At 46.9% G+C, this 12,179-nt stretch overlaps 1 protein-coding gene across 1 annotated transcript in view; it reads left to right on the plus strand.

Annotated features, from left to right (window-relative positions):
• CDH11 (cadherin 11) overlaps positions 1 to 12,179 on the plus strand; it is a 141,764-nt gene that overhangs the window by 45,878 nt on the left and 83,707 nt on the right. The gene's annotated exons all lie outside the window — the stretch shown is intronic.

The raw sequence follows: 12,179 nt of genomic DNA on the forward strand, positions 1-12,179 counted from the left end.
GCTGAAATATTCCAACACATTTCCCCACATTGCTTTACAGTTCACATAATTGCAACTTTGAGGAAGGACTGCTGTTTCATGCAGGGTGTGTACTGTGTCTTCCTTAAAAATTCTCCTGTTACCACAAGGCAATTTGACTTTATGTGAATAGATAGATATAGTCCTTATTGGGAATCTGGGTGAAACAGAATGGGATTATAAAAGATTTGTAATACCAAGAAGGGCCTGTACCTCAAGTCAGTTATTCTGTATCAGTGAGCTTGTTAAAGCTCAAATGCTCTGTTTCCCTAATGGAAAAAAAAATACTTGAGATGTGCATAGAGAAACAGAATTAGTCAATATCAGGATTTTTTGGTCCTTTCTCTACGTTTAATACTTTAAATAGTTGAGATGCCTTTAAAAGCAAGCATCTTTCCTAAGTGCCAGGGGCATCTTGTATATTTCTGAAAAGGGATGGCATTTAACCAGCAGCCAAAACAACGAAAGCAATAATAATTGAAAACTAAGTACTTAGGAAAGCTAACCTGGTCTTTTACTGTCTTCAGGAAAAACAATTAGAAAGACAGAAAACCGTTGAAGTAAATCCATCTGATCATGTTCAGTGCTTTAACGTGGTTACAGGGTTTTAGGGGACGTGTCTGCAGAAGGGATCTGGTGATGAGTTGACTTGGAAGAGAAGGTTGGGAGAGCCTTCATTAACTCTGCTCCCATAATTCAACAAGGTCGCTGGCGGGGATCTTCCTTAGGCCGCTAAAAATAGACAGTCTCATAGATGCAGCCCTGCTGTCCTCCCCTCTTTCCTCTTCCTTAGCCGTGTCTTCTGGGAGCTATCTTCATTCTTCTTACCCACCTGCCTCTAACTCTGCATTTGCTTAGGATAAACCACTGGTCCCTGTGTGCTGGGGATGCGAGGGAAGGCAGGAAGTGTCAGGACCCCCACTCACCTTACAGTTACCACATCCGCCTTTCCTTCCTTCCATCCTCCCTCCTTCCCCCTTCATTTCTCTGTCTCATCTTAACTTGACCCCCAGTTCTATGTGTTTATCTGCAAAGAGACTGGCGCATGGAACTGCTCAACATGTAATGACTGAATAAGTGAAAGGAAGGGTGACTGGGTGACTGGTGAGAGCTGTAGAGAAGGTGGCATTCTAGTAGGGGGACAGTGGGGCTAGGAAGTCTGCCTCCCTTGAAGGCACGTCCCTTTTCTGTCTCCTACCTCCTCTTTCCACTCCCTTGTGCCCACCCCTGCTTCCTATGTCATATGTAACCTGTTCACTTCACACATGTGTTCTCTCACTGTCTAGTCTTCTGTCTGTCATTGTATACGTCTGTCCGTATCTAAATATGCACATCCATTCAGCATGACATTCTGTAAACATTCAAAGGAATCCTTTAACTCCTGGATCCATTATTTCCATTTTTACCCTCTTGCAGTTACCCTCTTGATTCCACAAATCTCATGCAGATTTTTTTGAATAAAATCTTACCCCCCAGCTCTGTGATACATGACAAAACAGAGCTCCTGTGGATTAAAGAGAAGAAAAGAAAGAAGGTGTGGGGACCCCGGAGCCTCCCACCCGCATGGCCGTCTCCCACCAGAGCCCCTGCAGTAGCCTCAGGGTACCTGGGAATTACCCAGCCCCTGCTAAGCGCAATTAGCAGAGTCACTGGATTAGATCACCGCCGAGTTTCCACTTGGCTCTTACATCTCATGATTTGTGATTTGTGATGTCCCTCAAACTTCAGGTCTGGGTCCCTGTGTTTATAAGGTTTGCAGCACATGCAGATAATTACGCGGTGGGAGCTGCTGGAGCTGTCAATGATGCCGACAGCAGAGCTTCTGCTCTTCATAAGCTCACAGGCATTGGGGGTGGCAAGTAAATGGTTAATGATTCCCCTAAAACAACAAGGTATCCCTAGGACTTAAGGCCCGAATGGCTGATAAAGACTATAAGCAGTGGGCATTCCACCAGATACTGACTGAGCACCAGCTCTGTGAAGGCATGTGTGTGCTGCCATAAAGGGGTCCTAAGATCCAGTCTGTCTCATTAACTGTTTTAAATGGTTTGTGTCATTCCTCACTGTTCGCTGTTCATTTTTCTGTTCATTTCCTAACTCTACCACTGGATGAAAACTCTGCAGGAACAGCAGCCCGACGTTTGTACCCTAGTGCCTTGGCCAGGATCTGGCATGTAGTAGATGCCCAAGAAACACTGGGGACGTGATGAATGGCTGGTAGGGATGATGCTGTGATGAGCTGTGTGTATGTGTAAAGGTGGGAAAGGAAGGTGAATTATCAGGAGGTGTTCATTTGGTTTGGGCCTTAGAGGACAAAGAGAAGTTTATAAAAAAGAAAAGAGAAAAATGCATTCTGTGCAAGGCAAAAGCGGGAGTAAAGGTAGGGAAGAGTGAGACTCTATGGTGAGTTGAGCAAAAAAAACGAGGGGTTCCTGGAAGGAGCTGCCCTCGGTGAGGCTGAAGGTCAGCTGGGCTCGCTTAAGAAGGGCCACCCCTGGGGGGAGGGGCAGGTGCCGAGGACAGAAGCCCTGGAGTCAGGTTGCCATTTGGAAGTCTTAGGAGCTGAGCAGCTGGGGTACATTACTCATCCTCTGTTTTCCATTTTTCCACTCTCAAGGTAATGTGATGACCCACGTAAGCACAGCACCTAGAAAGAAGTAGGCTGGGTTGTTGTTAAAAACCGAAGAGGCCAACCCAGGGAGACCTTCAATGCTCTGGAACTAGGAGGGACACGCGCAGACTCATGGTGCAGGGTGAGCATGTAGCAGCACGTGGAGGACGGACTGGCTCTTACATCCTCCTGCGAGAAAGATGCTGCCTGCATCCTCCCCTGACCCCTTCCCTCACCTGCGGAGGCTCTGACTGTCCTCCCTGTGCTGGTGCTGCTCTAAGCTGTCAAATAACTCTAGTTCCATTATGTTTACTCAGAGGATATTGCTCCTTGCCTAAGGCAGGGTCATCTCCGCGAGAACCAATGGGAAAAATAACTGTCTGGCATCAGTATCTGGAATGGCTGTGATCTAACTGAGGACCTGTTCTCCCTCCATGGGCACGTTGTCCTGCACCTGATCGTGTTTTCCCGTCCCTTTGTGGGACGCTGCCCCAGCAAGTGTTGGACTTCTTAGCCAGAGCTCTGCCTGTGAACCTGCATTCAAATCATTTTATGCTGTCATTTCTTCTTTTCTCACTTCTATCATGTAAAGCCATACTATATGCTTCTATGCTGTATGCATCGTTGCAGGCAGCCTTAAACTCCCTTTGGGGTAAAGTGAAGTGTGCATAAAATGCATGATGAATTGTAGAGAGAGAGACAGGGTGGATTCTGTGCCCAGTGAGCTTCAACCTAGTTTCTGCTCCCGGAAGACCTAGATTCCTGGAGAGTTCTTAGACTCTGCTCCCACCTCCGCCAGCAGGTGGGGACTGACAGTTGTCTCTCCCTGTAACTGTCTCTGCCCTTTAAACCACGGCCTTGGCTCGCAGTCCCCTCACACACCTGATCTCATACAGGGTGTTGATGAGGATCCTGCCGAGAAACCGTGGGGTGCCAGAGGCAGGACCTCGTGGGCCCGGCTCCTCACCCGCTCCCCACACTGAGCCTCGGTCTCTTTTTCTGCACAGTAATTGCAGCGTGATGGACCAGTGCCCGCCACCCTTCAGTCATTCGTGTGTGTCTTCCCAATACCTGGGTACCGCCCACACTATTATTGATAATATTTTCTTTTGAGTCATTCTGCTTCTGTGAAATATTTTTGAAGGTAATTCTATCATTATAATTGATGGCAGGCTAGTACTTTCTTGTCATAAATAGAAGGTAGCCCCCAAAGGAAATAAAATCAAAAGGAAACAATACAATTGAATCTACTCTGAATCTGAGGCTGCCTTTTCTGTTAAAAGAGAGATTTGTTGAGGAACTGCTGCAAATGGGAACATTGCCTTTGCTGAGATCAGGATTGAAAGATAATTGAGAAGGTACTGCTCCGCTTCCTGACTCATTGCCATTGAAGGCCAATACATTAACGGTAGTAATTTGTCGGATCCCTATTGTGTCAGGCATTGCCCTAGCTTTTTGTATGTCTGTGACAAATTTTTTATCATGATGACATCGACTAATGCTTAGTGAGCTGTTTGTACCAGAAGCAACGGGGTAATCTGCACGTGTCAGCTCACGTGTCCTCGCCCCTGCGGGGCTCTGTGGGGTGTTGTGATGCCCATTTCACAGCCGAGAAACCAGTCCTGAATTAAGGAGCTGGTGAGTAGAGCCCCAGTTGGGAACAGGCTGGACTCAGAATGCACAGCCCAGCAGGGGCTGCCCTTCCTGCCAGGTCCTGTCTAAGCCACAGCTTGGCTCCTGCTCTGCCCCTGCTCGCTGGGTGACAGGCCCACTTGGTCTGGCTCCTGGACGGGGTCTCCTGGCTTTCCCCGTGGTGACGAGCCCATCTCGTCAGGGACTGTGGAACCTGGCTGTGTTTACACGTCACCCCAGGAGCTAAAGGGAGACCTCCCTTGCCCTCACGGTCTTCACTGCACATGCAGTGTCCTCTTATAGATGGCTTCATCCTGGTACCAGGTCTCCCCTCCAGACTCACGTTGACTTTCAGAGAGGGGAAGGAGCCTAGAGGTCTTCTCGCGCAGTAGTTTCCCAAGGGTGCTCAGAGCTCTGCTGGAGGGGGTTGGACTGCTTTTAGCCAGAGAACGGATTATTCTAGTTACAGGTTTTGTAGACTCAGAATAGGAAAAAAAAAAACTTATTGATCATCAAATCCACCATAGTCCCCAGTGTCAAAAGTCATTTTATAAGTTGCTGGATAAGGAATGTGGTTTAAATATTTTAAGCAATAAGCAATCAACACGTGAATAGTACGTGTGTGTGTGTAACTTAACACAATTACACTATGGGATGGCTGCAGATATCAAAGCCCAGAAGGCATAAGGAAAACCTGCTTCAAAATGCAGCCTGGTTTTCTGGGCTGAAGCTGTAAGAGAGAGACTTAATAAGTGGAAGGCCTTATGGAGCCTCTGATTTAAGTGCAAATAGGACCATTTGCCTGTCACTTCCACACAATGATCAGGTGCATTTAGTAAGATGACCCAACTCTACAAAACTGCTAGCAGTGCCATTCTTCTCTTAATTTTCAGTTCTTATCTATGAAATTATTACAAGTGGGCTTCACTTGGAACCATCTGAAGAATTTTTTAAAAGACGAAAAGAAAGAAATGGGCTTTTGATGGTGTGTGTGTGCCTGAGCAGGGGAGTCCTGGGGGATAAAGCTTCCCACGAGAATATTAGATTCTTGATATTGGCATGTGATTTTTCCCAAGATCTTCAAGAATGTCAAAATCGGTGCACACAAGTGAAGGCTGTTATTCCACCAATAAAGTGCAGCGAAGTGTAGCTGAGCCGTTTCCATGGCCTGCGTCCCCTCCTGACCCTGCGTGGACCCTGTGTAGTTAGTGAGGTGCGGTGAGGAGGTAGGGTTCCCGCTGAACTCGCCTGCCGGCTCACACCAGCCTCTCTGTGGCCAAATTCATGGTTGTGCCTGAAGAAAATTACAAGTCACCGCCCACAGTGGGCCTTCAGCGGCGCCTGTCCACAGGTGGGACGCGGGTGTTAGGCGCTCACTTGTTTCTTGGCTGGTCATTTGCTCCGAAGTTCTCCGGGAGCACCAGCGTGTGCCTCTGCCCGCCCGACGTGCAGGAGGCAGGAAGACCCTCGTGCCCCTCGCCCTTGCGGAGCGTGCAGGCAGGTAGACTTTGCACAGCTTGTGTCTTCAGAGTGGATGTCCAAGAAGAGGTAAATAACAAAAGGGCATTTTCTTGTTCTTAATTTTACACTACCAGAGGACCGTCCCTCTTAATTTTGAGAAGCCTCATTTTGTTTCTTTCTGAGCCTAGTGGCCTCAGAGAAGAACCCTCTCCTATTATGTCATAGATCAGTCCCATTACTACGGACAGCGCAGTTTACTCTGGTTACCATGAGAAGGTAGTAGGAGGCTGTGACTATTTCTAGCACAAAGGAGAAACTCAGCAGTGTGTGTGTCAGTACTTCTGACGTTGTGAATATGGAGGTTCACAAACAAGTGGCTTTCCTGGTTGTATGGAAGTTCCTCAGACGTGAAACACTGTTAGAGATACTGCCTCGGGCCTTGGGTCATGGTCAGTGTCTTTTCCGTCCATCATTTTGTGTAGGGGTGGTGCTCCATCAGTGTCTGCCCTCGCTCTGTCTCTCTGGATAGTTCAGTAGCCTGGATAAGCAACGCGGTCCTTAATCACTTTTTAGATCATTGGGCTACTTCCCTGCGTCAGTGGCCTGATTTATGTCTGGAGAACGCAGTTAAGCACAGCTGCTGTGTGAACTGCTGCAGATGCAAACTGCTTGTGTCCAAACCCTGGCTTCATTGTTTAGTGGCTTCGTAAATAAGGGAACTTCAGTCAAACTTTCTGTGCCTCAGTTTCCTAGTTATGAAATAAAATGATAAGACTTCATGTTTAGGATTGTTACAGAATTAAATTATGTGTTGTAGGAAAGTACTTAACCTGGCACAGTACAGACTCTCAGTCAGTGTTAGGAGTCGTCTTAGCCTGTTTGGATGAAGCTGTGTAACACCCAGCTCCTGAAAGTGTGAGCATCATGTGAACGGGACAATACTCAGGCCCCTAAATCCTCAAAGATGGTGAAAGGCTTCACCTGACACTGGAAGTATTTGAGAAATACCAGTCATACTCCTTCAAACTCGGTACTTGTACAAACACATGGATTTACTGTCAGTCACTCAGGAAGTACCTGTTGGTTACCCAGTCTTGTTAATAGCCAATGGTTTACAAAACGGTAAGTCTATTTTCCTGACCTTAACTATTTTAGAAAACACATGGAACAGCTCCACATTGCTTTTATCAAGGCTGAGTAATTTGAGCCAAGTGAGAGCATTATTAGAGTCCTTAGAAAAATTACAGATTTGACCTGTCATTTGACATCAGGTAGATAAGAAGGCAGTAGATTTTTCACTGTTTTAACATTTTAAAGATACAGTTTTATGGTAGTTCTCTGTTTTACATTTACCCGTTCCTCCAACAGGCCAAGCCCCAGCAGTTCTTCCTAAAACTTTACCAGCTGACCCAGTGGACTCCCCTAAACTCTCCTGATGCTGGGTTGTATTTATGTTTGTTTGTCTGTCACCTCCTCACTACCCCCAAGAAACTTAAAAAGTAAAATTGCTGATATTTTAGGGCAAAAATAAAATACACTCTCTTGGAGAAAGGCTTTTCGTTTTCCTTCTCTTCTAAGTGTCCCTGGGTTGTGTAACAGTATAAGCAGACTCGTGTAGACGTGTGACCTTGATAGCGGGTGTGTTTAGCGTGCCCCCCCTTTGTCTGACGTCGTATTCCCTTTTTATTCAGTAGAGAAATCGCGGCAAAGTGGGGAGGCAGATGCTCAGGAGCAAGGGGAATCTAGATCTGAATTCCCACTCTGCTGCTGCTGAGCTTTGTTATCTTGGGCAAGTTAGTTAACTTCTCCGAGGTCTAATTCCCTTCACTTTTAGGAGGTAGGAACAGAGTAAAACCAGCCCCGCCCAGCACTGTTGGGAAGATTAATTAAAAGAACAGGGAATGTAAAGGCACCAGGTCTATACATTTTGGGGGTGTGTGGTGGGTGGCAGACGAAACCGGAGCCCCAGCATTGCAGTTGCTAATGCGTTAAAGGGGAGAAAGTGAAACTGTCATTTGGGCGAGAAAGAGGGGTAAAATGTAGAGTAGCAGGAGGCTTGCTCATATGCTAGATGACTGTTTGTTTATTCATTTCCCAAAGATATTACAAAGGCTGTGAATATTTATTTAGTTCTGCTCCCAATAGCCCTTCTAATAGGGAATTATTTGGGTACAACGAAAGACATTTGTAAATGCGGCTGATAAGACTGACACTGGACAAGGAGTGTTTTGTTGGACACAAGAATTCTATTGTCCCCGGCTTCAGTTGTCAAGTGCCCGGGGAACCCAGAATTTATGGTGACAGCACAATGGGCCTTTCAGGGCCCAGCGAAAGAGCTGTGAGATCCCGCTCCCCGGCTTTTCAGGGCTTCTAATCTTTTTATGGGGCCCGGACAATGCCGGATTCAGCTGCTGCCTGCGCCTCCTGACTGTCCATTGGCCATCAGGTATTGTGCCGTAATTACCATGGTGACAATGGACCCTCTCTACGCTGGTCCGTCGGCGCTTTGGAAGACGGTGAAGGTTGTCACTTTGTATTAGGTGGCTCTAAAGGCATGGCTTACTTAGAAAAACTACTAAAGAGAAATAAAGATAATCGTGTGAAGAGTTTGATTTAAAGGGCCACTGTGTCAAATCCATTTGGAGCCCAGGAGCTCTTTATGGATGTTTTCTTGTAATTACAGCCAGACTTTGGGCGTTGTCCCTGCATGGGCTGTGAGCAGCCAGCCCTGGAGATTTTGCAGGGCACTGTGAGCTGTGAGCAGCTGGCAGCCCGGACGTCTTCTGGGAACAGAGATCTGTGCTGAGCTGTTGAACTTTGAGGGAAATCCCTAAACTTCTCGAAGACTCAGTTTCCTCACCTGAAGAAGAATGATGTGGAAAATGCTTATGGATTAATATTAATTACATATTCCATGAGTGTGTGTTGATATATACAAATATATGGATGTTCATCAATATATAAATTCTTATCCATCTACTTTGTGGCTTTGTGGATAGTAGTAAATATACAATGAAAGGGAAAACCAATTTTTTTAATCATGCACAGTTGAAGAAGCACTGTCTATAACTTTTCATAATCACAGTTGCTAATTCTGATTGAGTGCCTACTCGAAGTGAGGTGTTACATTTATTATCATTGCATTTATTTCTCACAGCAACCCCACAAAAGGGTTATTACTGTCCCCATTTTATAGTGAGGAAACTGAGGCTCAGAGAGTTCTTGCCAAAGTCAAACTAGCTCAGAAGAGGCAAAGCCTAGATTTTAAGTCCTGTTCCCTCATGTTTAGTAGCTTACTGCTTCCTTTATTTTTTTTTTCTTAAATCATAATCTACAGACCTAACTTACAAAATATGCTTCACCACATGGTTTTGGAACTTTGGTGATAACAGGGAAGAAGAACACCCAGTGGTGAGTATTAATAGGGTTTACTCATCTCTTCAACAATGTCAGGAACATGTGACACCCATAGAAGGAGGAAGCCCCGTCTGCAGGGCACCCAGGTGCTACTGCCTGGGCGCTGCCCCTCCTCCTGCCTGCAGAGCAGAAAAACACGGCAGCACCAGTGAAACAACCCGGTATTCCTAGGCCAACAGACAAGTGCGTGGCCTTTGCTTGGCTTCTTTGCCCAATAAAAGTTTCAGAAACCTGCTATTTCATTTGTTTATTGAACAGTAATATATTTAATCTGAGTTTGTATCAGTCAGCTCCATACCAAAATATCTCGAATTCTCTATTGGGTTGTTTTACCAAAAATTATCTCTGAGTACATCCCAGAGGAATAGGCATGATTTACCCTGGGAAGTGGGTTTCGTTGTGGGTTCTTAAAAGCTGGCTGGAAAGGAGTGGGTTTTTCAGGGATTCAGCATGCTGCTCCCTTGCTCTGTGCATTTGGGCCACTTAGCCTGTTTCTTCATCTGTAACGTGGAGCTGTCGCTCTCTCCTTGGGCAGCCCTCCTCCACTCAGTAACAATTCTTTCTTTTTTGACCCATCACCCCAGTGTCATACCTGTACACACAGTAAGTGGCCTGAGGGTCCTGAAGCGTGCACTGGTGGAGTAAATGGGGTGGGGGCTGTTTTAATCTAAGTCACAGGTACTTTCAGCCCTCCCCCTCCCCCACAGCACTCTGTGTTGGGTTTTTTGTTGTCGCTGTGCTGTTGACCACGATCCTGGCACGTGCCTGGCCTTCCACGTTCTGGAAGAGGACCCACGCACGGACTCCGTATCTTTGATTTGGAGCAGAGGTCCTGAGAGAGGGACGGCAGCATGGCTCGTGGGTCAGAGGGAAGGGTATGGACCTGCATGTACCAAGCCTTCCATCCAATCTGAGCTCAGCAAAAAGAAGTCTGCCACATTCGCATCCCCATCCTTCCCTGCGTTTTATCCTTGAAACTCATGTGCCCACCCACTATTTTCTCCATCCCACATTTCAGCCTGACTTCTTAATCTCTCTGAGCTAGCATATGGCCTGGAGTGTCTGTGCTGTATGAGGCTCTGTATTGTGGGTGGCCCAGCACAGCGATGGCAGGGGTGGGAGAGGGCAGTGGGCCGGGACTTGCAGAGGGTCCGTGTAGGCACACAGCCCTCGGAAAATGAAGGGGACCTGCCCTGAGAGGAGGTAGGAGTGGGTACAGCAGTGCTGGGCTGTACTTGCCTGTCTCAAAAGGGGAGACACAATTCCAGGTCTCAGGGAGTCATGAGATGTGGGGGAGAAGAGGGAAAATGAACATTCCAACCCCGAACACTAGTGCAGAAAGAGGACATTTGCAGAACACCCACCCGGCCCTCTTAGACCCAAGGAACCCTCTCTTTTCCCATCAACTCTGTTAAAAGCACAAAAACAACTTAGATTTCTTCTGTTCACTTTTTTCCTAAGAAATGTGTGTAATGGTACACCAGCGTTTTCCACAGAACCCGCAGTCTCTCTTTCTCAAATGTTTGCAGTGATCAGAATTCATAGACGATTCACCCGTTTATTTTTGCTTTCCTTCCACAACGTTTAATTGTCAGCTCAGGCTTTTGGTGAAAGGAGTTTTATAGGAGACATTTTGCAGGGAGGTAAAGAATGCAAGACAAAGGGAGAGTTCAGTTCTATTTTATAGATTTGAGAAGTAAACTTTTAGAAACATACTGGCCACGGCTACATTTGATTGGAGACTAGACAAGAAAAACAGGAGAAGCAAGGCCATGAAGTTGCCCTGCTGGATTTGGGTCCCACCATAGGCACAGTGGGCTGTGCACCCTGGCCCGAGAGTCTGACAGTTTTCAGTGGTGGAGCGAGATACCCAGATGGGATCGAGATACCCAGAGGGGTTATATGCATTTAAAGAGAATACATTGGTGAGGACTGCAACAGATATCTGCTCCACCCCTGTTTTTGGTGTTGGGGTTATCCATTTCTGGGTAACATACCACCCCCAAATTTAGTGGCTTTTATAACAACTATTTAACATTACCTCGTACAGTTGGGTTGAGTGAACTCATCTGAGTGGTTGTTACATGGGGTCTCTCGTGCTGTGTAGCCAGGTGGCTGGAGCCACATGAAGGTTTGAGTGGGTTGATGTCCGAAATGGCATCTTCCTTCACCGTCTGGCTCCTCAGCTTGGATGCCTGGGTCAGCTAGAGATGGCTGGGCATGTCCCTCGCTGTCTGTGCAGCTTCTCGACACGGCCAGCTGGAACTTCCTAGCAGCATGTAGATCCAGAGCTTTTAGACTTCAGATGTGGCAGCTGACTGTCCCCAGAGCAAACCTCCCAAGAACACAAGACAGGCTAGAGGTCTTCATGACTCAGCTCCTGAAACCATGTGGTGTCACTTCTGCTATGTTTTGTTGGTTACCCAGGGACATCTCAGATTCATGTGGAAGGAGACCCCACAAGGGCATGAACATCTGGGCATGTGATTCCCTGGGGGAAGGCTTTTGGAGACTGGCTGCGACATGTGATGTGGTTGCAAAGATGGGTCCTTCTTCGTCACTTATGTGCTGCGTGAACTGTCCCCTGTGGCTTTTTTTTTCCCATGACTCTCTGTGCATCTGGGAATAACCCCAACGCTACTCTGTCCTTGACATCCTGGAACTAGCACTCAGTGGGAAAGTTTTATTGCTCTTGCTACAGTCACCAAATCAAGGTGCTGTGAACCAACTTCTGTATATTTGAAGTTCATCTTCAGCCCTTCTCCAGACCAGTTTTTCATTTGTTGCTGTTGGGGTCATCTTTTTGGAAAAGGCATTGTCAGTGAGAAGCTGTCAGGTGGAACCAAGATGAGGCAAGGAAAAGTGGATTTTGCCAGGGGAAATGAAGGCTAGTAAGTGAAGTCAGAGTAAGAAGATGCTTAAGCTCTTTATGCAGCCTGAGCTGATCCTCGAAGGTGGAAGCTCTAGAGGAAGGACATTCAAGAACTCCTTCGTGCTGTTGTGTCAGGGAAGCGACGCCAGCGGCACCTTCCTTGGTTCG

This window comes from Camelus bactrianus, chromosome 9 (genome assembly GCF_048773025.1).
Source record: "Camelus bactrianus isolate YW-2024 breed Bactrian camel chromosome 9, ASM4877302v1, whole genome shotgun sequence".
Taxonomy (NCBI): domain Eukaryota; kingdom Metazoa; phylum Chordata; class Mammalia; order Artiodactyla; family Camelidae; genus Camelus; species Camelus bactrianus.